Source organism: Cydia fagiglandana, chromosome 22 (assembly GCF_963556715.1).
Source record: "Cydia fagiglandana chromosome 22, ilCydFagi1.1, whole genome shotgun sequence".
Lineage (NCBI taxonomy): Eukaryota > Metazoa > Arthropoda > Insecta > Lepidoptera > Tortricidae > Cydia > Cydia fagiglandana.
In genome coordinates, this window is record NC_085953.1 from 2,419,393 (window position 1) to 2,443,592 (window position 24,200).

The 24,200-nt window shown below is 40.1% G+C and overlaps 1 long non-coding RNA gene across 1 annotated transcript; it reads left to right on the top strand.

Annotated features, from left to right (window-relative positions):
* Nucleotides 1–10,918: 10,918 nt before the first annotated feature.
* On the top strand, nucleotides 10,919–18,651 carry LOC134675607 (uncharacterized). The gene is made up of 2 exons (XR_010099777.1): nucleotides 10,919–11,145; nucleotides 18,600–18,651. It is a non-coding gene; the product is annotated as an uncharacterized LOC134675607 (long non-coding RNA).
* Nucleotides 18,652–24,200: the final 5,549 nt, after the last annotated feature.

Genomic DNA, 24,200 nt, shown 5'->3' on the forward strand with positions numbered 1-24,200 from the left:
GCTTTCGTCACTCATTCTACATTGAAAGCCACCGACGATTGTGACGAATGTAGCATGAGTGACGAAAGCAGAATAGGACTAATTTAAGAACTTGACGAAAAACGAATGGGACGACCCAAGACGATACCATACGTACTTACTTTACTCTTTGGCACAAACTGTGACTCTACATACTTGTGACCTCAATAAAAGTTAAGGGTTTATTACGTCTGAGAGAAACAAAGCCAATAATAAATAAATCGTTTATTCAATAAACTAGACACACATTTTACAATTTCGCATTCAAGAAATATTTCCTCACCCAACGAAAAATCATTTAGGTATATACAGTCGACGTCATATATATGTTTACACTTTTGCACCTTACTCCTTTGTAATAAGGCGAATAATGTAAACATATCTTTGACATATAGACTTTGATATATGGACTATAGACTACACAATTAGGATTTTACTTGCGACCGCCATAGTTGCTTAAAGTAAGCCATTATGTCTTCCCGTTCCTGAGGTTTCTTCAGGCCAACGAACAGCATCTTGGTCCCCGGTACCTCTCTCCTGGGGTCTTCTAAAAATTTTAGTAGGGTCTCGTCGTCCCAGATGTATGCCTTCTTAAAAAGGTCTTCAGAGTATTTGTAATCTGAGAAAAAAAAAAGTTTTTGGCAAGAATTCAATTTTTTGGTACAAGCTTTTATCGCTGACCGTACTTTTCTTTCCACAGATTAGGTTATTTTGTTTTATCACAGAGTTCTTATGGCCACCTCCGGTCCCCATCATCAGATCAGCTCGATGGTACCATAATATTGCATTGTCACCCGACTAACATATGTATGTAAATTTTCATCTTCAATGGAAGTCGGAAAATGGGTCAAATTTTGCTTGCAAGATTTGACATTTATAAACATAGTTACATAACTACAATTATGTACCTAACAGTAGTAGCTAATGGCCAATATTGTTATCAAAAGGTTTATAGTAGGTTAGTATAGCAATTTGCAGTGCGCTAGCTGAGTTAACGCACTAATTTAGTATAGTGTAAAGACAGTTAGCCAGTTAGTGACCCAATCTAGTGCAATCGCATATCGCATGTGCTCTGCCGCACTAACGCTTTCTAGCGCACTAGAACGCATAGTGTAAATGGTTTTAGCGCGCTCAGCGCTTACTGTGTAAGGTCAGTTGTCGGCACGCCACCGACGCACTCGAACACGCGTATAAGGGTCAAACATATCACTGTGTTACGTTCTTTCCTGTAGACATACACAAGAGTTAAGGGCTATAAAGGTTAATTTTCTTATTTAACGCTTATCCACGTGAAAAGGTCCTCATTTTATTTAGAGAACTATGATAAAATCATTACTTACATGCCCACAAGCTGTTAACTATTGCCCACAGGAGAGAAAACTAGCGTGTTCGCGCGAACTGTACATTTTTCTCTACGTTCTCTCTAGTTAACAGCTTGTGGGCATGTAATTAATGATTTTATCATAGTTCTGTAAATAAAAGGAGGACCTTTTTACGTGGGTAAGGGTTAAATAAGAAAATTAACCTTTATAGCCCTTAACTCTTGTGTATGTCTACAGGAAAGAACGTAACACAGTGATCTGTTTGACCCATAATGGATGTTTTATTGTTTTAGTTATTGCATTTCAGTTCAAAATGACGCAGCCACAGCCTAGGGAAAAGTAAGTACCTACTGCTAAAATCTTCTTCTTCAATCATGAACTTTACAAAGACATGCCATTTTTATGGGATAAAAAACATAAAGATTACAAAAACAAAGACATTAGATATTATGGTAACAATGTGCTTCTTGAAACGTACAAAGAATTCGACTGAATTCGACCTTCGACTGAATTCGACCTTCGACTGAAACGCGACGTTCGATTCGAACGATGATCACTGCTGAAATGAAAATAAGACACTAACTAGCGTCGCTAGCTAGTGTAGTGTAATGAACAAGCTCTTTTTAGGGTTCCGTACCCAAAGGGTAAAACGGGACCCTATTACTAAGACTTCGCTGTCCGTCCGTCCGTCCGTCCGTCTGTCACCAGGCTGTATCTCACGAACCGTGATAGCTAGACAGTTGAAATTCTCACAGATGATGTATTTCTGTTGCCGCTATAACAACAAATACTAAAAACAGAATAAAATAAAGATTTAAATGGGGCTCCCATACAACAAACGTGATTTTTGACCAAAGTTAAGCAACGTCGGGAGGGGTCAGTACTTGGATGGGTGACCGTTTTTTTTTTGCTTTTTTTTTGTTTTTTTTTTGCATTATGGTACGGAACCCTTCGTGCGCGAGTCCGACTCGCACTTGCCCGGTTTTTTATCTCGCCGAGCAACACTTAATTAGCGCTCTGCAAATTGTATAATGTAATGCCCGCTTTACTAAAGGTGGAGGTTCGCGCCGCGACGGAGACTAAGCGACCGAGACGAAAGACCGCGACGAGAGACCGCGACCGTCACTTGACCATAGGCAACATATAAGCGACAGTTCGCGAGCGAGACAGAGACTCTCGCGTCTCTGTCGCCTGTCTTCGTCTCGCTCGCGAACTGTCGTTTACATGTTGCATATGGTCAAGTGACGGTCGCGGTCTCCGGTCGCGGTCTTCTGTCTCGGTCGCTTGTCTCTGTCGCGGCGCGGACCTCCACCTTAAGGCTCATTTTTGGTGTTGCTGGGTGGTGGTTATGGTAGCCTAGTGAGATAGAGTATAATATTTACACCAGTGAACAGGCAGCACATTTATTTGCCACCGTAGTAAAATAAATACTTACGGCGTGATTCGGGAAATAAATTAGAGATTCACTAGATACGAAATAGTAAAGATGACGTTCCACGGTAAAAGGTACCATTGCCTCGGCTGAATACTGGAGCGGCGTTAATAATAGCGTAAGCGCCAGCCGCCATAAGGTACCTTTTGTTGTGAAACGTCACATAACTTTACTATTTCATATCTAGTGAATCTCTAAGTCATTTCCCAAATCGCACCGTTATCAGGCGTGGCTCACTCCGCGATTTCGTCGCTTTGCTACAGGTAGCTAAAAGTACATCCGTTCGACCCCAATTTTGGGGTTTGCCATAAGCCGTGCGTGGCGCTGTCGCCACCTAGCGGCCATATCTGTCCTGATCGTAACAGACGCGTTTTGTTAGAGAGTGAGTCTTCTGTACCTAGTACTATTATTTTTATTCTGTGCCGTTACCTTCAGCCGTGCAGGATCTTTTTCCATAAAACCCGTACAGATTGGGTCCCACTTTATGCTTTGCTCCTAATTCCATGGAGTGGCAACAAGCACAGCGGGTTAGGAAGAGCTTCTTTCCAACGTTGGGGTCACTAAAGTCTTTCATATTTACTTCAAAATTAGTGGGTTTGTAAATTTAAATATAACCATAAATTTAGTGGTCTTGTAAATTTAAAACTGTGAATTTAGTGGTTTTGTTTTAAGGTGAAAAGTGAATGAATAAAATATGGCGTTATAACTTATAATTTTACGTGAATTTGACAGTTGTCATAAGTTGTCAGTGACTGAAACAGTTACAGGCAGGTAGGTTTTATATTAGAGTCGGATCAAAAAAAGTCTGCAATGGATTTGATAGCCCACGCTACCTCTACCTTGCCCACCCACGCAGTATAAGTGCCATTTATACGTCATAATTTCATAGAAGTTTGACGTTTAAAATAACACTCGCCCTGCGTGGGCTATCAAATCCGCTGCAGACTATTCTTGGTCTGACTCTAATAAACCTTAATAGGGAATAGTACGCTAAACTTTGCGTAGGGGGCGCCACTACTACAATCCATCACAATCTGGCTATTTTGTATGTAATATTGACAAATGACAATGTCTGATAAAGTCATAAATATTAACAAAATGCGGCCCGCGTCCACTTCGTTAACTGCTATGTGGCCCTTGGCTGCTAAAAGGTTGCCGACCGCTGATCTAACCTATCACTCTTGGATATTCGAGTGATAAAGAGGCAGATAACTAAATTTCGATTTTCGCGTTTCCCGCGCGGTAGGCTCTTAACAAACCGCCTTGATGCATCAATGTCATATTTTATCGTCTGTGAAAACTTGTCAAAAAACTGTTTAACCCTTAACATGGCAAGACATGATATAATGTATCCACCTATCACGTGGAATATTTTTGGGGATAGTAATGAGTAAAAAAGTACTATACTCGTATTTAAGAAAAAAAAATTAAAAGCATTCTGAAAGTAGGGTTTTCAGGACGTCCGTTAAAACGGACATTGCCACGAACCTTATATATTGATTACTCCCAAGGTTGTCCTAAGAAACGGACAATGCCGTTATACAGTTTAAGAATACAACATTTTTTAAAGAATTACAGGGCAAGAAAATTTAAAATTATTTCAATAACACACTAGTGAATGTTTGGAAAAAATGTTTAATTCGATTACTAAGAAGAAAAAACTTACGGGAAACATAATAATACCATATTTACTTCTAGTGTTGATGTGTAAAACGACCCAAGTACAGATATATTAAACAAAAATATACATTTTAAAGCTACGTATACATGGAAAATAGGCTCATAAAGCTAGTTACACATTACAATTATTGTAAGTAGCATTACTTTACTTAAATGACCACACCGTTTATCACTATGGTCTCACAGTTCTATGTCTTGCTTGTTTTTTTACTACCCGGACTATCTGGAACCTAAGCTGGTGGTAGAGTGTAGCTGTAGTTCCAGTAAAAGTTTAGATATTTTTCAGTCTCAATGGCCTCTGGCAACATATTGGGAATATATGGTTCCTCCTTGGCGAGAACCAGAGTCTTATCTATGTCATGCTCCCATACCGCAGGCTTTAGTTGGCGGTGCTTGACATCATCAGGTATAATAATATTCTAATAGTTCTTGTACCCTAGTAGAAATGCTTTGCTTCGTCTGCCCGACATATAAAAGACTATATTCGAAATTAGCTATTTACTCTCCTGAATTTCGTAGAGATTACATTTTACAGGCCTCAGGAACTGTAGCATCTTCATCATCGACTTGAAATAGGTTTTAACCGTAGGACATTTCAAGACGTGCCAATAATTTGTATACTGAAGCGAGTTATGCATTTAATGGCTAGGAATTAAGTTTTGTAGATGGAGTACTAGAGGACAGGTCGTGTTCGGGTCATCAGGTCGAGTATTATGAACAACTTTTTTCCCACAAGGACCACGTTAGACTTCGAAATTATATTTAAATACAGACAGTGCCATTCACAATGAGGCGCACTAAACTTTAATAGCATGACAATAAGAATAAAAGCACGCGTGTTCGTAAATGAACATATATTTGTCCATCATATTTGACATCCTGTTAGAAAGTGACCTGGCTGAAAAAGAGTCAGATTGGGGCAAGGCAGATGTACAATCTGCCTCTAGTAAAATTTCGTCAGTATTTTTTGTTATCTCACTCTTCTGAGTCAGATGGTGGAACCACCTGAAATTAAAATATATAAATATGTACACATATACTTATGTATAACGAAACCCCAACGCAACAATAGCCTATAAAACGACGATAAATGAAAAAAACAGTATATACCCTATGTATGGCAATGTCCGTTTTCTGTCACAATCTTGTCTCCGCACAAGCCGGCACTGTCCGTTTTTTAGGACGTGCTAAATGGTACTTTGTTACCAGTACTATCGACAATGTCACAAAAATGGGACAAGATATATTTCGCAATTTTTGACTTAGAATTAATCTATGATTTAATGAGCTTTATATAAAATAACAATGTCTAACTCATCTAGTAATAATGTCAACAGAAAGAAAACACTTTGGCTATTTACTTTATATTCTATGGCGTCAGGAACATACTCTGTCGCAAATTCAGCGAATTTCAAATTTCAACTGCCGCCTGCGCATAAACCGAATTTTGTCTGATATTGTCTTAAACTAGGAAAATAAGTACAATTCTCGCACTTTCTTTAACGTACTTTCTTTTCTAGCCTGCACTTAGTGTTTATACTTGGCGCCACATTTAGTACCTGTACTAAAAAAGTGACAGAAAGGCTTTAAGGGTTAAGGCGTAGTATGTATACGTTACTCTATGGCACAGAATAAATAATAGTACTAGGTACAGAAGACTCACTCTCTAACAAAACGCATCTGTTACGATCAGCACAGATATGGCCGCTAGTTGGCGACAGCGCCACGCGCGGCTTATGGCTTTCCCCAAAATTGGGGCGGAACGGATGTACTTTTAGCTACCTGTAGCAAAGCGCCGAAATCACGGAGTGAGCCACGCCTGTCTATGGTTTACTAGAGGTGCTAGTGCTGCACTCTGGCGGCAGCACATTGCAGTAATCCTCTATCTGTTTGCATCATGTATTGTAGCTCAGTAGCGCCCTCAATAAACTTCTACATATCCTCCTAAAACCCAAGGTCCTACCTATGGTACTTCTTCAGTTCGATGAAATTTAAACCATATTCAATTGGAACAGAGTTGCATTTCTTTTGTTTCGTGGAATTTCGAAACAAATATAATTCAACCCTATTCCCTGCACTATATATAGGTTCAAATTTCATTGGCAAATTCAGGGTTTCGCATTTGTAAAGCTGGGCCTTAGGAGGATATTTTTGTCGGCTGTAATTTTGATTCACAGCATTTGTAATAATTTTATAACAAGTGTTGTTTTCACGGAAGTTGCCGAACGTGTTCCTGCGTAGAACTAAAGTCGGAAAGCGGTATAGTTTACATTGTGAGGCGTTAAAAACATTTAACATCGGGTGCTTTATTAATAAGGAATTTTGGGTGTTATTAAAACGAGACAGGTGAACTAAACGCTTGTAAAATCATAAAAGTCTGACACCCTGCCCGCCCGTTTCTTAAAAGTTTGTAACTTGTAACACATGGAAGGTACACTCCATATACAAGCGGATGTCACTTTTTGACAGCTTTCTATAAGCTTTTGATGCTTTTGAGAAATGGGCCCCATGGCCCGATTCGGATTTTGAAATAGACATCTATTAGATATCTTGTAGACATCACCAAGACACGATTCTGGAGATACTCTTGAACGATTTCCTCAGGGTACGACTTAGATATCCAATTCATTTCTAATAGATATCTTACGCTATCAAACGTAAAAGTGACATTGGTTGCCCGAATTGCGCTGCAAAAGAGAACTAGTTGATATCTAAATGGACGTAGTTACGCGAAAACGTTCCAACCCACAGCGACCCCATTTTGAGATAAACGCAATTTTGTGTTTTAGCGGTACACTTTTTCCCTGTAATTATTTCAGGCAAATACTATTGGTTTTACTGTGGAATGCCAAACTGGTTATTGAATGATATGCATATTTTTTGTAAATACATAATACAAGGGGCATATAAATAGGTAAAACGAGTTTGAAACGTTTTCGCTAAATTTAATTTTGTATGAAACTTGTTAAATAGCAATTATGCATAAACGTTCCAAAACGAATTTAAGTGTATGTAATGAATTTAAATTGACCTAAAGCATATAACATTGTTTTCTTCTTTTTGGTTATTTAAGTTTGATTAGTTAAGTTTTGGAGGAGGAAACAGTCGAGTACGAAACCTCGATTTTTGAGATTTTTACGCAGGATGTTTCGCCTGTCCTCTAGGCTCTGAGCAGCCCTACGGACATCCGCCTCGTTTTCCCCCAGGAGGGCTAGGTCGTCTGCATACCCAATAATTCGGTGGCTACCGTTCAACTCTACTCCGCCACGCCAGAGGCTATAACTTTCTTGGTGACATATTCGAGCACCAAGTTGAAAAGTATGGGAGAGAGCATCCCCTTGCTTGAGACCCGTACCGACATCAAACTGGTCTGTTACGCTACGTCTTACGTAGGCGAACAACGCGCGAACGCGGCGCGGCGCGGCGCGGCGAAAGCGGCCGCCGCCGCGCCGCGCCGCGCCGCGCCGCCTGACATTCGCGTGCAAATCGCGCCGCACCGCGTTCGCAACGAGATCGCTTACGTAGGACACTTCTATGGGCATCAAAGGATTGATTTCGCCGCGCCGCGCCGCGCCGCGTTCGCGCGTTGTTCGCCTACGTAAGACGTAGCGTTAGGCCGACTCCCGTTTTCACCGTCATTTTGCTCGTTGAGGAAGAGGCAGTGAAGGTTGACCTACGAATTAGTCGGGAGAAAACTGAGTACCTTCATATGAAGCGATACAGAAATAACTCTATTCGTAGGAAAGATCTCACTATAGGACAAACCTCTTACAAAGGTGTAGAGAAATTTAAATATCTTGGGTGTATCGTCACAGACAGCAATCGGAGGGAAGAGGAGATCCAAACCCGAATTCAGTACGCGCTCCGGTGCACAGCTGCTCTTCTTAAAGTGTTGGTGTCCAGGCTAATGACCAGAAAGACGAAACTCCGTATATACAAGACTATAATCAGACCGATCTTGATGTACGGATGCGAAGCCTGGACCCTAACACAAAGAGAGGAATACGCACTGCTGGTGGCTGAACGGAGGATCTACCAGAAGATACTTGGACCCACTCGCGGAGAAGATGGCTCATGGAGGATACCTACGCAGGAACCAGGAAATCGAAGATCTAGTGGCCGAGCCCAATATAGTCGGAGAAACGAAAGCCTCAAGACTCCGATGGCTCGGGCACGTGGTCCGTATGGGTGAAGATCGAGCGGTTTGGAGAGCGTACTCGGGCCGTCCGGAGGTTCGACGACCGGTTGGGCGTCCTAGGTATCGCTGGAGCGATGAGGTCGTGAAAGATCTGAACGAGCTCGGTGCCGTCGATTGGACAGAAACGGCGCATGACAGAGAAGCATGGCGTTAGTGTCAGAGGCCAAGATCCACTTCGGGTCACTGCGCCACGGCAGTAAGTAAGTAAGTAAGTAAGTAAGTATGTTTCGCCTGTGCTGCAGTTGTACTTATCGCACTAATTTTAAGGGCGGAGTCAAGTTTCTAAATAAGTACACAGACAGAAAAGTGATGGGCAATCGTCGACATTTAATGTCGATAATCTAGTGATCTAAGAAGCTCTGGTGGCCTAGCGGTGAGAGCGTGCGACTTGCAATCTGGAGGTCGCGGGTTCAAACCCCGGCTCGTACCAATGTACCAATGAGTTTATCGGAACTTATGTACGAAATATCATTTGATATTTACCAGTCTCTTTTCGGTGAAGGAAAACATCGTAAGGAAACCGGACTAATCCCAATAAGGCCTAGTTTATCCTCTGGGTTAGAAGGTCAGATGGCAGTCGCTTACTTAAAAACTAGTTCCTACGTCAAATCATGGGATTAGTTGTCAAGTGGACCCCAGGTTCTCATGAGCCGTGGCGAAATGCCGGGATAACGCGAGGAAGAAGAATCTAGTGATGTAAGAAGTTATCGATAAACCGTCTTGTGTGAAAATATCTAGATCCTAAATATCTAGACCTGAGAGACAAGGGGTTTTGGGTTGAGAGGGAACACATTTTTGAAGTTATGTACCTATAAAATCTATTTTGAACTTTTTGATTCTAATATTTCAAAATTGAAATTGATATGAAATTTATTTTATTGCATGGTCATGGGTTTACAAAATTCTTTAGGTACAAGATTGGCGATTCGAAATCTCGCACGAAATATCCGAATAGAGATTAGGTATAATATTTTATTTTTTTGTTTTTTTTGAGGTTGGGTGTTTCGAGATCTCGAGAGTCACACTTTCGAGATCGAGATTAATATCTCGACGAGATCGAATTTGACAAAGTAACTAAAAATGAGTTATTTTAATCAAAAATCTCTAAGAATTCCATATTCATAAATATGTCGGCGGCACATCGGCATATTTTTTTTTCAGATTCCTGCTAAACTTTTAAAAAAATTGTAATAAAAAAAAAAGTAAAATACGTTATTTAGTCTTTTCTACTTTACTCACTTTTTTGTTCGAAAGGGCATTTTTTGTTCTAAAAATAGATTCCTTGTCCTTAATTTATCCGAAAATAATACATGCCCTAATAGGTATAGTTTTAGAGAAATGCAGCTCCAAGTGAAGCGCGGCAGTGTTGAACTTCCCCCCCCCCCACTAATTGAGAGGTGGCTCTCGATGTCTCCCCGGTCTGTATCTGCTCAAGACCAGCTAAGAATCAACTGTGCCAAGTTTCAGCGCATAGTCACAAAGTGCAAGGTCCCCATACAACGGTGTGCGCTAACAAACCAGCTACATGACATTTAATGACAGGTAGGTCCGCGGCGGCGTTTCGTTGGTGCTGTCATTTTACGGAAGCAAAGGGTAATAATGTTGCCACCTTTACTGTAAATAGTCCATTGATTGTTTTGACTAAATACATAAACTTAAATATACCATAGTTATTTATTTAGGTAAAAAAAAATTTTTTCTCTCGAACATATTTAATAGCAAAAATGGATCAAGTATATGTGGATCGTTTATAGTAAAAAATTAGAAAATAATATATTATAATAAAATGTTCCAATTTATTTAGAACAGTCTTCGCAGCTTAAAAAAACAGTATGGATTAATCTAAAAGGTTTCAAATTACATGGAACATTTTTGCAGAAATAAAAAATGTATAAAGATTTTGCAAAAACGTTCCAACATACATGGATCATTTAAGAAAAAATTAAATGTGCGTTTTATGAATTTAGTATAATGTTTCAAGACAAGTGGAACATTATAACGATATGTTATTCTATAAGGAGTTTTTAACAATATGTTTCAGTATGCATGTAATGTTTTTACTTTATTTTGAGTACATGTCCTTGGTATAATGGTGGGTTGGAGCATTTGGGTCAAACTTTATTGATGAAACTAACCTAAAAATACTAGCATCTTTGTGTGCACATGATGTAATATGTCAAAAATAGTACCCTGGTTATGGTAACTCATTTTCGAGTGACTTGTGGGTTGGAACGTTTTCGCGTAACTACGTCCAATTATAACGTATCAAGAATGGATCTAGTACGTGTCGTCTCTTGTGAATATCTTGAAGTTCGAATACGGCAGCCGAGTGTACTTGTCGGAATGCTTATAAACTTTTTACAGCACACACTGGCCATAATACCTTTCCCCATTTCAAACATTCAGTTCCATTAGACACAAGCAAAATTCCTCCGTCAGTCACAAAACACATCAAACTCAAAAAAATTGCGTTTTTAACCATCCAAACAAACTAAGTAAGTATATTTCATGTTAGACCGTGGAATTTGACCTGAACCATTAGGGGAAGCTAGGTAGGGTTTTACAGGGACTTACAACATGGCGTAATAAGGACATTATGGCTTGCCCTGAGTCCAGATTTCAATAGTGTTACCTACCGAGAAAACAGCATATCCTGCGTTGCCTACACAAGTGATTTATTCAGTACGGTGAGTTGAACTGATTGTTAAATTTAGTCATTTAAATCTTTAGTGTTTATCTCCTATAGGTACTTGGGTAGTCTAGATTTGAATAAAGCGGTTCGTTTTCATCAGAGTCATTAAAAAGCTTCAGAATCAAATCAGTCCCGAGTAGAGTCCTGTCAAAACCGCAATTAGACTATCATAGAAATATGATATGATATGAAAGTACCTATAGCAACAATTTTTTTAAATATGAAGAACTTATGATGGATCTTATGACTAAGTAGGACCTAGTGGCATACATATTGTAAGGCGATGACTGGTAGTGGAGTATAAATCTGTTTTTAAAGTGTCATTTCCCAGCTAAATAATTTTACTCTAATTTGTACAGTGATTTGGTTAATACTATCAAACTGTAGGTACATATTGTTTGAATAAATAAAAAAATATACGATCATATTTCTATGATAATCTTATTGCGGCATTTGCGGCCTAACAAAACAGTTTTTCAAGCTGTCTTTAATTATTCGATAAAGAACTTCATTAATATTAAACTCTTGATTTTATTTATGGCTTGAATCATCTCTAAAGATTTTGCGTTGTATACATACAAGTCTTTGGCTATTTTTATATCACTTCATCATCATCATCTCAGCCATAAGACGTCCACTGCTGAACATAGGCCTCCCCCTTGGATCTCCATACGTGCCGGTTAGAAGCGACCCGCATCCAGCGTCTTCCAGCGACCTTAACAAGGTCGTCTGTCCATCTTGTGGGTGGACGTCCTACGCTGCGCTTGCTAGTCCGTGGTGGCCACTCGAGCACTTATCACTTAACTAGGAATAATTTGATGAATTATATTAATCTCTGCACAGTCCGATCTTCATCCAGCGTTTCTGTTGTTCCAGCTCTAAAATGGCACAAGTCGACCTCAGTCGATACTTGATGTTCCTAGTTTTGCTATTCAGTATAATATCCTCAGTATACGGCTGCAAATGCTGCCGAAGAAAGGTCCCTTGCTCTGGCAGGGCCCCGTGTAGACGAGGACCGTACAGATATTAGACTTAAAACCATGGAAATAAGAATCAATATTCAATAACTCCTACATTCAAGCTAATATAGAAAAAGCTTCTACAGATTCTATCCCTAAAAGCATCAAAACATCAATAATTCAGGACCTCAACTGTAGAAAGTCAACTCAAGGAAGATACGCTATGGATTAAAACCCTAGAGATTTCAATCACAAAAGATGGAAACTACCGTGAGATTTCTTCAACAACTTTCAGATGGCAAAAGAAAGTGGCCTCTTAACCGGACCCTACAGTTTTTATTTTAAACCATTCAAGAGTATTTCACCGTTAAATGTGCAACTTCATATCTGCTTCGTCTTTTGTAATTTTGGAAATATTACATTATAACTGTCAACATTTTAACCCGCTTTTTAATAGTTTTCTGGGGATCGTTTTTAAGTGAATATATATAATAATTTGGGGCATTATCTATGAAAAGGGACCTTACTGTCGATGGCGCGTACGCCATTATTAACGATGCTCCGATATAAAATATAAATACAATGCCGCGCGACGCTGCGGATATCGTTAATAATGGCGTAAGCGCTATCGACAATAAGGTCCCTTTTCACAGATAACGGCACATTTAGTGTTATGTGTGCATCAAATTGATCATTGTAACTGCAAAGTTTAGTTTTATTCTTAGTTTAAATATGTTTGTTCTTAGTTTAGGCTAAAACGATTTGCACGGAAAGTATTGGTTCGGGTCAAATTCCACCTGTTTTTTTCGTTGTTTATTATTGTTTTTGTATGTATTTAGATTTAGTTTAGATGATAATGTCGGTGGAAAGACTCAAATCAATTCTTTTTGTTGCAGATCTAGCGTGGAGAATGAGTTTAAGACTGTTAACTACATAACCAGGGCAAGGGAAAGTAGTTCTAGTGAGTATATATATATAAATTATGAATGAATAATGAATGAGTATGACTCAACTAAAGAAGAGACGATTTTCGTACATTGACCTGCCTGTTGCTATCTCTATTATTGCACTCGCATAATTATAATTATAATTCATTCATTCTTTTAAAAATATGGCTTCAGTCCAATGGGACTATTTCACCAGTATCAAGGTATTGGGAGCTATAACCTCTAGCCGCCCATACGTCAAACCTTGCCAAGCAAAATGTAGTTTTATTTTGTCAACACAAAGTTCAAATTAGACTAGAACAGGAGAATTTTTTATAGGTTTCTGGGCGGCTAGAGGTTAAATACTATTAAAATTGTGCGGTTAGTATAAGACAGTGTACGGTGATTCTATTAGCTCGTAAAGCGATAGCTGGACTTTACAAGTAGCACGTGGACTACCGGCCGTTGACTCCACAATGGTATCCAATTAGTATACTGTGTATTATTATAATCTATCGATATTACCTACATATCGTCGGGTGACAAGCAAAAGTCACTAACTAACACCATTGAAATTATTGGACAATAAACCGTGTTACAAGTGTAATAAAGTGCATTGTTACTTTAATTTTTTGATAGTACTTAGTGACTTTTGCTTGTCACTCGGCGATATTACACTTTGAACAATGTTAATGAGCAAAAAAACAAAGGAATTAATCACGTTGGTCAAAATTGTGGGCTCTGTTGTGCTGCTGTATTAGAGTAGAAAAAAATCGTTCTCGAGAAAAATTGGAAAGAGACGAAGAAAAATACGGCAAGGATCCTTCTCGTCAAGAGGTATCCCTTTGCCAGGCTAAAGGGATATATATTTCTCACATACGACACTTCAAACATGTGTTCTATTTCTACTACTTCGATTGTCGTTTTTGAAATGTCAGCCTGGCCCCTATTTCACCAACGTGACAGGTGCGACAATTCGACAAGTCTCATTGTTGCTGACGTCACAGGCATCCATGGGCTACGGTTATCGCTTACCATCGGGCGGTCCGTATTCCTGTTTGTCACCCTCATTGTTTTATTTAAAAAAACTTTATTATATCGGCAAAAAACAGGTATTTATCATTATCAGGTATGATGATAATGATGACAATTGTCACAAGATTTCAAAGAACTTTCGGTAATTCTTGACGTTCTGTGTCGGAATTTCGTGACAATTGTCGTATTTCTTGTGACAATTGTCATTAGCTTCGCAAAATAAGTAGGTATTTATTAACTGGCGATATAGTGGAGTTTTTTTTTTTATTAACATGTTGGTGGCAAACAACCACACCGCCCGTCTGATGGTAAGCGGTTACCGTAGCATATGAAGGCCTGTGACGTCAGTAATAGTGATGTCGACAAATGTCGGACCTGTCACGTTTGTGAAATAGGGGCAAAGGGTTACATTGTTATAATATTCGTAACTAGCCGCACTCAAAAGCACCTAGCAGTTAACTGACCATCAGAGCTGCGAAAATAATAACATATTATGCTGATGAATATTTTTGGGGTATTTTTACCCGCGACCGAGGGTAAGAGCCTTTTTTTGAAACACGTCAAGATTGTATACCTTTTTTCTAATGCAAAACGAATAGTAACTGTTATTCGCATGTTTCAGATAATGAAATGGGGTTTGATGTTGTTGCTGCTGGTTGGTATATTGGCCAACCTCTTAGTATCGGAGGCGTGCAATAGGAAATCCGTCTTGCCTTGCTGCCCATCGCCCTGCCAGCCTCCCGCCTCTGCCTCTTCCGCTAGTGCCGCTTCCAGTCAATCTTAGGTATTAAATACTCAGAATCGGATATATCGGAGCGGCCGAGGCGCTCAAAAATATCTTACCGCGCACTCTTGCCTGTATAAGGCACAGTCTATACTTCGCTCACCTCGTCCCGCGCACCCCGGCACTTTTGGCATCATCGATTGCATGAAATAATTGATCTAAACTTGGTCTAGAGGATTCCTAGTCTATGGTCCCGTACAAACGCAAATTTTCTGAAGATTTGCAGGTATAAGAGTTTCACAGTAAAATAATCGCCTGCTTTAAATGAAGAAAAAAAAGTGGCAACACAGGAAATAAAATGTGGGTCGAACAGAAAGCTGTGTTACGCCTTTCCTGTAGACATATACAAGAGTTAAAACTTGTATGTTCGCGCGAATTGTACATTTTTTCTCTCCTGTGGGCAAGTTAACAGCTTGTGGGCATGTAAGTAATGATTTTATCATAGTTCTCTAAATAAAAGGAGGACCTTTTCACGTGGATAAGGGTTGAATAAGAAAATTAACCTTTATATCACTTAACTCTTGTGTATGTCTACAGGAAAGAGGTAACACAGTTTTCTGATTGACCCATGTGTTTGTACGGGATAGCCCGTGGAATGCTCCTGCTACGTTAGGTATTAATAACCTTTTTCACGCAGTGTCAAACACAAAAGGGTATCGTCTTGGGTCGTCCCATTCGTTTTTCGTCAAGTTCTTAAATTAGTCCTATTCTGCTTTCGTCACTCATTCTACATTGAAAACCACCGACGATTGTGACGAATGAAGCATGAGTGACGAAAGCAGAATAGGACTAATTTCAGAACTTGACGAAAAACGAATGGGACGATCCAAGACGATACCCACAAAAGCTGTCACGCTGACGCCACACGTCACCGAAGTGTCAAAAATGAAATTGAACTTTATGCATATATACAACGTCTATGTTGCTCTGTGGTCCGTGACCGATTAAATCGGTCTTTGGCGTTGAACCTACGGTGCGCATATATCGGTCATTGGCGTCCAAAAGGTTAAAAAAAATGTATTTCAGCCCCCATGTCATGGAAACCGTGGTGGTGCAGGAGCTGATTGTCCTGGTGGTCACCCTGGTGCTCTCCTACTTGGAGTCCTGTTACGGATCTCGCTGCTGAAGACATACGCTCAAGATAAACCAGAAAAATAAAGATTTCGTGCTTACCGCTGGCGTCGTCGTTGAAAATTTGCAGTCTTATGTAAGTTTCATTAGCAGTTCCACTTCATTTAAGAACCCACCAATGTACACACTAGCGCCACTGCTAAATAATCGTGATCTATGAACTCAAAACCTAGGCCGGAGGAAAATGGCGTGCTCTTATCTTGGAGGGCAAGACTAATTTTGGGTCATCGCGCCTGCCAAGTATAGTCAGCACTATACACTAAGAAGAAAGTCACTATACACTCCACGTGCTCAAAGAGAGGTAAACGTTTAAACTGTCAAAAAGTTGTCGACTGTCATGAATGCCATGATAGCATTTACTTGTGAGCGCTCAAGATGTCACGAATATCTTAACAGTCGCTATTCATTAATTTCTACACTTACAACAAATCATTGATACTTTAACTGTCAAAAAACCACTGGTATCTAAGCGGTCAACGTGTCAAATATAACTGAACAATATAGGTACATGTATGGTCGTATATTGAATGAATAATAGCTATGCTAATGTCAGGTAAAGCGTTTTGACAATCATCGAAAGCAGTACAGTCTTGTCATCACATACATCTATCTCACGTTTTGCCCTTCAACCGACCTGGGCCTGGGCCTGTCAGTCAACTTACTGCAAACTTGTATTTCTTTTATATTTAATAGAATCATCAAAACGAATGAGTGACACATAGCGAAAGCTAACTGAAGCCGAATTTAGAGCCAATTGTCAAGGCACGTTGTGGACTTGTTACTAAGGCGTTTGCTTTTCAAAGCAGAGACCGCGGGTTCAAATCTCAGTCGGACGCACCTAGAGATTACGGCTTTTTATTTTTTTTTCATTTCTATTATTAATTTGTGGTTTTATATTAATTTCGCATAAGTTTATATGTTTTTTGAAGATACATATGTCACATGTAGCGTATGTACGACTTTCTAACAGGACGTTGTAGGTTTGAACCCGCAGCGGGCGTACCTTAGATTACTCCTGTGCCGAATGCCATTTGATGTTTACTGCTAGGTTATATTAACAATAAGTTCAAAGATATATGTATAGTATGTATCAGAACGAAATGCCAAGAAAGAGACCCATTAATGTTTAGGTCATACTGAACAACTTTTACTATGGGACCATCCCCGATAACGCGGAAAAATAATTGGAAGAAGTTTCATACATTTTGCTGGTCTGATGTTGAAATTTTCTATGGGAGAGTACATTTTTTCCGGGGTTGTATTGTACGCCATTATTAAGACGAAACAGGAGCTGAGATTTAAATACTTTAGGTAAATATACCCGTCTCGCTAACGGAAGGCTCCTAAAACTTAGTGCGATAAGGACAAGGCGATAAATTCTGCGTAAAAATATCAAAAATCGAGGTTTCGTACTCGACTGTTTCCTCCTCCAAAACTTAACCAAATTTACGTAACCAAATTTTGAAACCTAAATGTTTATGAAATTATCTGTGTCGGACCGTTTTGCTTTTTTGGCTAATTGATATCAGGTTTGAATACCACGCCTCTCATTGCGGCATAGTCAATTAGGCCATTTTAGCCATTTTTGAAGGGCTCCAGCGCCTTAAAAAACAAAAATATCAAAAAATCAAAACGGTCCGACGCAGATATTGACAATATTAATCTGTGTTGAAAAAAATATTGCTCTAGCATCAAAACCCACGGAGGAAACAGTCGAGTACGTTTGTATGGAGAAATGACCATTGACCACTCCTGTTGGCTCTTAACGATGCTCCGATATAAATACAATGCCGCACGACGCTGCGGACATCGTTAATAATGGCGTACGCGCTATCGACAATAAGGTCCTTTTTCATAGATAACGGCACATTTAGTGTAATGTGTGCAAAGTTCAGTTTTATTCTTAGTTTAAATATGTGGTATCGTCTTGGGTCGTCCCATTCGCTTTTCGTCAAGTTCTTAAATTAGTCCTATTCTGCTTTCGTCACTCATTCTACATTCGTTACAATCGTCGGTGGCTTTCAATGTAGAATGAGTGACGAAAGCAGAATAGGACTAATTTAAGAACTTGACGAAAAACGAATGGGTCGACCCAAGACGATACCAAATATGTTTGTTCTTAAGCCCCCTCCAGACTATGCGCGTGAATCGCGGGCGAAGCCGCGAACGCGAGTGTGGAGTCGATTTCGCAGGTCTGCGTTCTGGACTCCACACTCGCGTTCGCGGCTTCGCCCGCGATTCACGCGCATAGTTTGGAGGGGGCTTTAGTTTAGGCTAAAACGATTAATTTGCACGGAAAGTATTGGTTCGGGTCAAATTCCACCTGTTTTTTTCATTGTTTATTATTGTTTTTGTAAGTATTTAGATTTAGTTTAGATGATAATGTCGGTGGAAAGACTCAAATCAATTCTTTTTGTTGCAGATCTAGCGTGGAGAATGAGTTTAAGACTGTTAACTACATAACCAGAGCAAGCGACTTTTTGTTACTCCATATCTCCGTCATTACTGGACCGATTTTGAAAGTTCTTTTTTTGATTGTATGTATATGCATACAGATTGGTCCCGTTTTTGTAAAAATCCAGTTCTGATGATGGAATCTATGAGGAATCGACGGAACTCCTCAAATCTTAAAGGCATACATATATGTAGTGATTTTTGTGTTTTTATCAACAAATCAAGCATATACATTCAAAAACGTGACATTTGATGAAGTGGAACTGCTGATGATGATCAGAACGGAACTCTTCAACGACGCATAGTTCACCTTTGGCGATTTGTCCTCTTCGTTATGTTTGTTAAGCAAGTTTAGTTTGTAAGCCACATTTCTGTCAAGCTCGAGTTCTGATGATGGGATCCATAAAGAATCGAGGGAACTCCTCAAATCTTAAAGGCATACGTATAGAATTTTCTGTATTTTCATCATAAAATCAAGCATTTACATTAAAAACTGTCGCATTTGATGAAGTGGAACTGCTGATGATGATCAGAACGGAACTCTTCAACGACGCATAGTACACGTTTGGTGATTTCGAATTTCGATTTTGACTTGGACTGGGACCCGGAATCGTACCCGGATCCGGTTCGAACCCGGACCTGGACTCGGACTCGGACTCGGACCCGGACCCGGACTCGGACCCGGACTCGGACCCGGACTTGGACCCGGTCTCGGACCCGGACTCGGACCCGTACTCAGACCCGGACCCGGACTCGGACCGAGACTCGGACCCGGACTCGGACTCAGAGACCCGGACCTTGACCCGGAAAACCACTATGATATCTAAACTAAATAATCCACTATGATTACCTACCATAAAATGTAGGTATAAAGTATGATGATGCCAAACCCCTCCCGCTCAAACCCCCGTACACCGCATCGCATGCGCCATTAAGTAGGTTAGGTTAGGTTTGAACTGCGATCCTCACAGAACCGAACAAAAGTGGGTTAGGTTTGGTTAGAACTGCGAGCCTTACAGAAACGAAATGCTACTAGAAAAGTGGGTTTGATTAGGTTCGAACTGCGATCCTCACGGAACCGAACTGCTATTAGAGAAGTGGGTTAGGTTAGGCTAGAACTACGACGCTTACGGAAACGATATGCTACTAGAAAGTACTGGTTTTACCTCCTTTTTACATAATGCACCATCTACCATAATCTTTCACCGGGCCCCATAGAAGTCGGTTTTTTTTTTCTTAAAAATGATTTCCTTTTAGTGTTCGGTATCGGATTCAGTAGCGCTTTTCTGCGATGGAAAGTTAATTTTAATTCCTGATGTACCATCGAAAAGTTTCCAAAATTGCGGAATTTCCACATGCGAATCGAAATTTTTCGAGTAGGTAACCCGTTGCTAGTAAATGGTATGCCTATGTTTCAGATAATGAAATGGGGTTTGATGTTGTTGCTGCTGGTTGGTATATTGGCCAACCTCTTCGTAGCGGAGGCGTGCAATAGGAAATCCGTCTTGCCTTGCATGAACCCTTCACCCTGCGAGACTCCCGCCTCTTCCCCTTCCGCTAGTGCCGCTTCCACACAATCTTAGGTATACTCAGAATCAGATATATCGGAGCGGCTGAGGTGCTCAAAAATATCTTAACGCGCACTCTAGCGCCTGTATAAGGCACAGTCGTTCAACGGTCGCGCGCACCCGAACTGAAGGCTTACCGCGAACCACGTTCGACGTGTTGCATCCCTGTCACACTTACGTACGAATTTACAAGTGCGACAGAGAGGCAACACGTCGAACGTGATTCGCGGTAGGCCCTCTACATACACCGCTGTCATCGCATTGTGAGTAGCCCAGTACACGTCAAAGGCCATCGGACCATTCGGACCAACTGTCAGGCGTGGCCCACTCCGCGATTTCGTCGCTTTGCTACAGGTAGCTAAAAGTACATCCGTTCCACCCCAATTTTGGGGAAAGCCATAAGCCGCGCGTGGCGCTGTCGCCACCTAGCGGCCATATCTGTGCTGATCGTGGCAGACGCGTTTTGTTGGAGAGTGAGTCTTCTGTACCTAGTACTATTATTTATTCTGTGCCACTGTTACTTTTTACACTGCGATAAAGGCGTGTTCAGATATTTGTGAGCAGCTTTGCCGCTCCGATATTTTTTTATTTTTCGTTGCTATTGGATAGAATTTTGCTGGTTTTAGAAATGAACTCTTCAATAAATCTGAATGGAATAAATACCTAGATGCAAAATGCCAATTTGTGACGAAAAACAAAACATAGGTACTTACAACTGAATTGATAACCTCCTCCTTTGGGATTAGGAAGTCGGTTAAAAATGTATATAATTTTTTATAAAAAAGTTTACGTTGAGTTACGTATATACGTTTTTGTAACTCAGTGAAAGATTTTTTACCTCATGTAATTGCGCTTATTATGTACAGTCACCTGCAATAATATGTTACTCTTCGAAGGCCGCAAAAATCGCGCTTTTATGGCTCTACAAATAATATCGTGCCAGATATTTTTGCGGCCTTCGTTGCGTAAATAGTTATTTGTACAACAAGAGATCAAAGTTTGATATTTCTTCGAGTGCTTATTTTGAATCCCGTGCAAGCGAAAGATTCTATAATTTAGAATCTTGAGCGTAGTAAGGGATTCAAAAGCGCACGAGATGTAAATAACTTTGATCTCGTGTAGTACAAAATTTTTCACCCTAAGCAGTGAGAACATACCTAGAGGGACAGAGATAATAAAACCCAAGTATATCTAACTTGTATTAGACCCCGCATGTTGAAATGACATTTGACTATAAAGGTCACTTGAATGACATTTTGTCTCACTCAGTGAGCAAAATCGCATTTAGCTCACTGAGTGAGACAAAATGAGTGAGCAAAATCCAACAAATTTTCTCAAAATCTGACGAAACAAAAATCGACAACAAAGTCAAAATCGGCCCAAATGAGAATTGTTGCTTCGTTTTTTAGGGTAAAAACGGGACCCTATTACTAAGGATCCACCGTCCGTTTGTCCGTCTGTCTGTCACTAGGCTGTATCTCATGAAACGTGATAGCTAGTTGAAATTTTCGGACGTGATGTTTCTGTTGCCGCTATAACAACAAATACTAAAAAGTACGGAACCCTCGGTGGGCGAGTCCGACTCGCACTTGTCCGGTTTTTTTTACCTTAGGCCCTTTATATTGTCCCACTGCTGGGCAAAGCCCGCTCCATTGATCTCCACAACTCCCGTCGTTGTGCTTTTTCCGACCATGTTGCTACGTTATTTAAAAAAAATGTATTTCAGCCCCCATGTCATGGAAACCGTGGTGGTGCAGGAGCTGATTGTCCTGGTGGTCACCCTGGTGCTCTCCTACTTGGAGTCCTGTTACGGGTCCCGCTGCTGAAGACATACTCTCATGATAAACCAGAAAAATAAAGATTTCGTGCTTACCGCTGGCGTCGTCGTTGAAAATTAGCAGTCTTATGTAAGTTTTATTAGGAGCATTCCACGAGCTGTCCCGTACAAACGCATTGTATTTCCGGTGTTGCGACTTTTTTCTCGGAATTTAAAGCAGGCGATTATTTTTCTGTGCATATTTTTGACTATTTGTCATAGAAAAGGAATCTCTTAATACCTTTAAATCTTCAGAAACTTCGCGTTTGTACGGGACAACGGTAGACAATTTCTTGGAATGCTCCATTAGCAGTTACAGTTAATCATGCCACAGTCATAAAATGGTCGTCCCATTCGTTTTTCGTCAAGTTCTTAAATTGGTCCTATTCTGCTTTCGTCACCCATTCTACATTCGTCACAATCGTCGGTGGCTTTCAATGTAGAATGAGTGACGAAAGCAGAATAGGACTAATTTAAGAACTTGACGAAAAACGAATGGGACGATCCAAGACGATACCCATAAAATAATACAGTTATTCGACGAAGCCGTCTAGACAGGGCAATCGTGCGGGGTGCGAGGGGTGAGGGGTGGGGCGCGCGCACCCGAGCTGCATACATCGCCATTGTTCGTAGCTTGGTACTACAACTTACATTTCCAAATTGTTTGGAAAAATCTAGAGTTCTCTGAAAAGGACTCAAGTCTACAAGAGACTCGGGTCTCTGTCAAGTTGAAAACAACTGAAGCTTAGACTAAATTATAAGAGTCTGAAAAACTGAGTCCAATCTTGAAGCAGAGGACTCAAAAGACTGGAGTCCTACCCAACACTAAACTGCAAAACGTAATTCAAGACCAAAAAAAGTAAGAAACGTTGCCACTTTTTTACTAGCGCGTCTTGTATTTATGTACAAATATGTAAGTAAAAGTACTTTTTTAAACAGTAGGAGTAAAATTACCAATGAATAAATTATCTTAGCGTGATTATTTATCAAAAGGAATTTACTATTTTACAAACAAATTATTGCAGTGGCAACATTTTCTTACTTTGTTTGGTCTTGAATTACGTTTTGCAGTATAAGCCAAGTAGTAGAGTAGTTGTACTTAAACCTTTATGTTAATTATTCTTAACATAATTCAACAGAAGCCGTGGATGTAGAGCTAGAAGACTTCATCACATTCGTGGTGGTACTGATCATATCTTTCTTCGAGTTCTGCTATCAAAGCCGATTACCTCGTGCCTCTGGTCCTGACGTTTTTGGTGCACCGAATAAATAATTACTAGGTACAGTCGCCATCAGATATATCGGAGCGGCCAAGGTGTTCACAAAATCTGCCCACGCACCCTAACGCTTTGACAATAGAGGCGTGTTCAGATATTTGTGAGCACCTTGGCCGCTCCGATATATCAGATGGCGACTGTACAGAAGGTTCGTACTCTATAACAAAACGCGTCTGTTACGACTAGGGTTGCCAACTTTTTTTTGGTGGTTTGGAATAAGGCATCAAAAATATAAGTAGTAAGTACATTTCAAAAAATATAGTACTTTTAGATAAAATACTAAACATAAGTGTAATATACGTTTAATCGGAAATATAGTATTTTAGCGTACTATATATTTTTCCAAAAGTATATAGTACAGAGAGCCAAAATACAGTACAATACTATATAATATAGTACGGTTGGCAACCCTAGAGTTACGACAGTTATATGACCACAATAGCGGTGCGCCGCAACAACTACTGCTAGTGGAAGAGTGGTGTGGCCGCATGTACTTGTAGTGACGCGACGAAATTCCGGAGTGAACCACGCCTGTTTGGAATCGGTGATGGCTCTCGCTATGGGGTTGGCAACTGTCAAAGGGTTGCATAGATGGCGCCATCATAGCTTGCCCCTTTTTCTATGAGATTTGGCTTAAAAGCTTGGCATCCAGGGCATAAAAAAACAAAATATTGACACAATCTTAGACATTATAGGATTAACAGGTAAAACCTATGCTAGCGCCATCTGCTAAAACAAAATTCTTATTGTTTTATGGAATTTTTATGCCTAGATGCCAGCCTTTTAATCCAAATTTCATAAAACAAAACTATTATAACTATTAAACTCTGATGAAAATGTCGGGCATGACAAAACGATATCGTCTTAGGTCGTCCCATTCGTTTTTCGTCAAGTTCTTAAATTAGTCC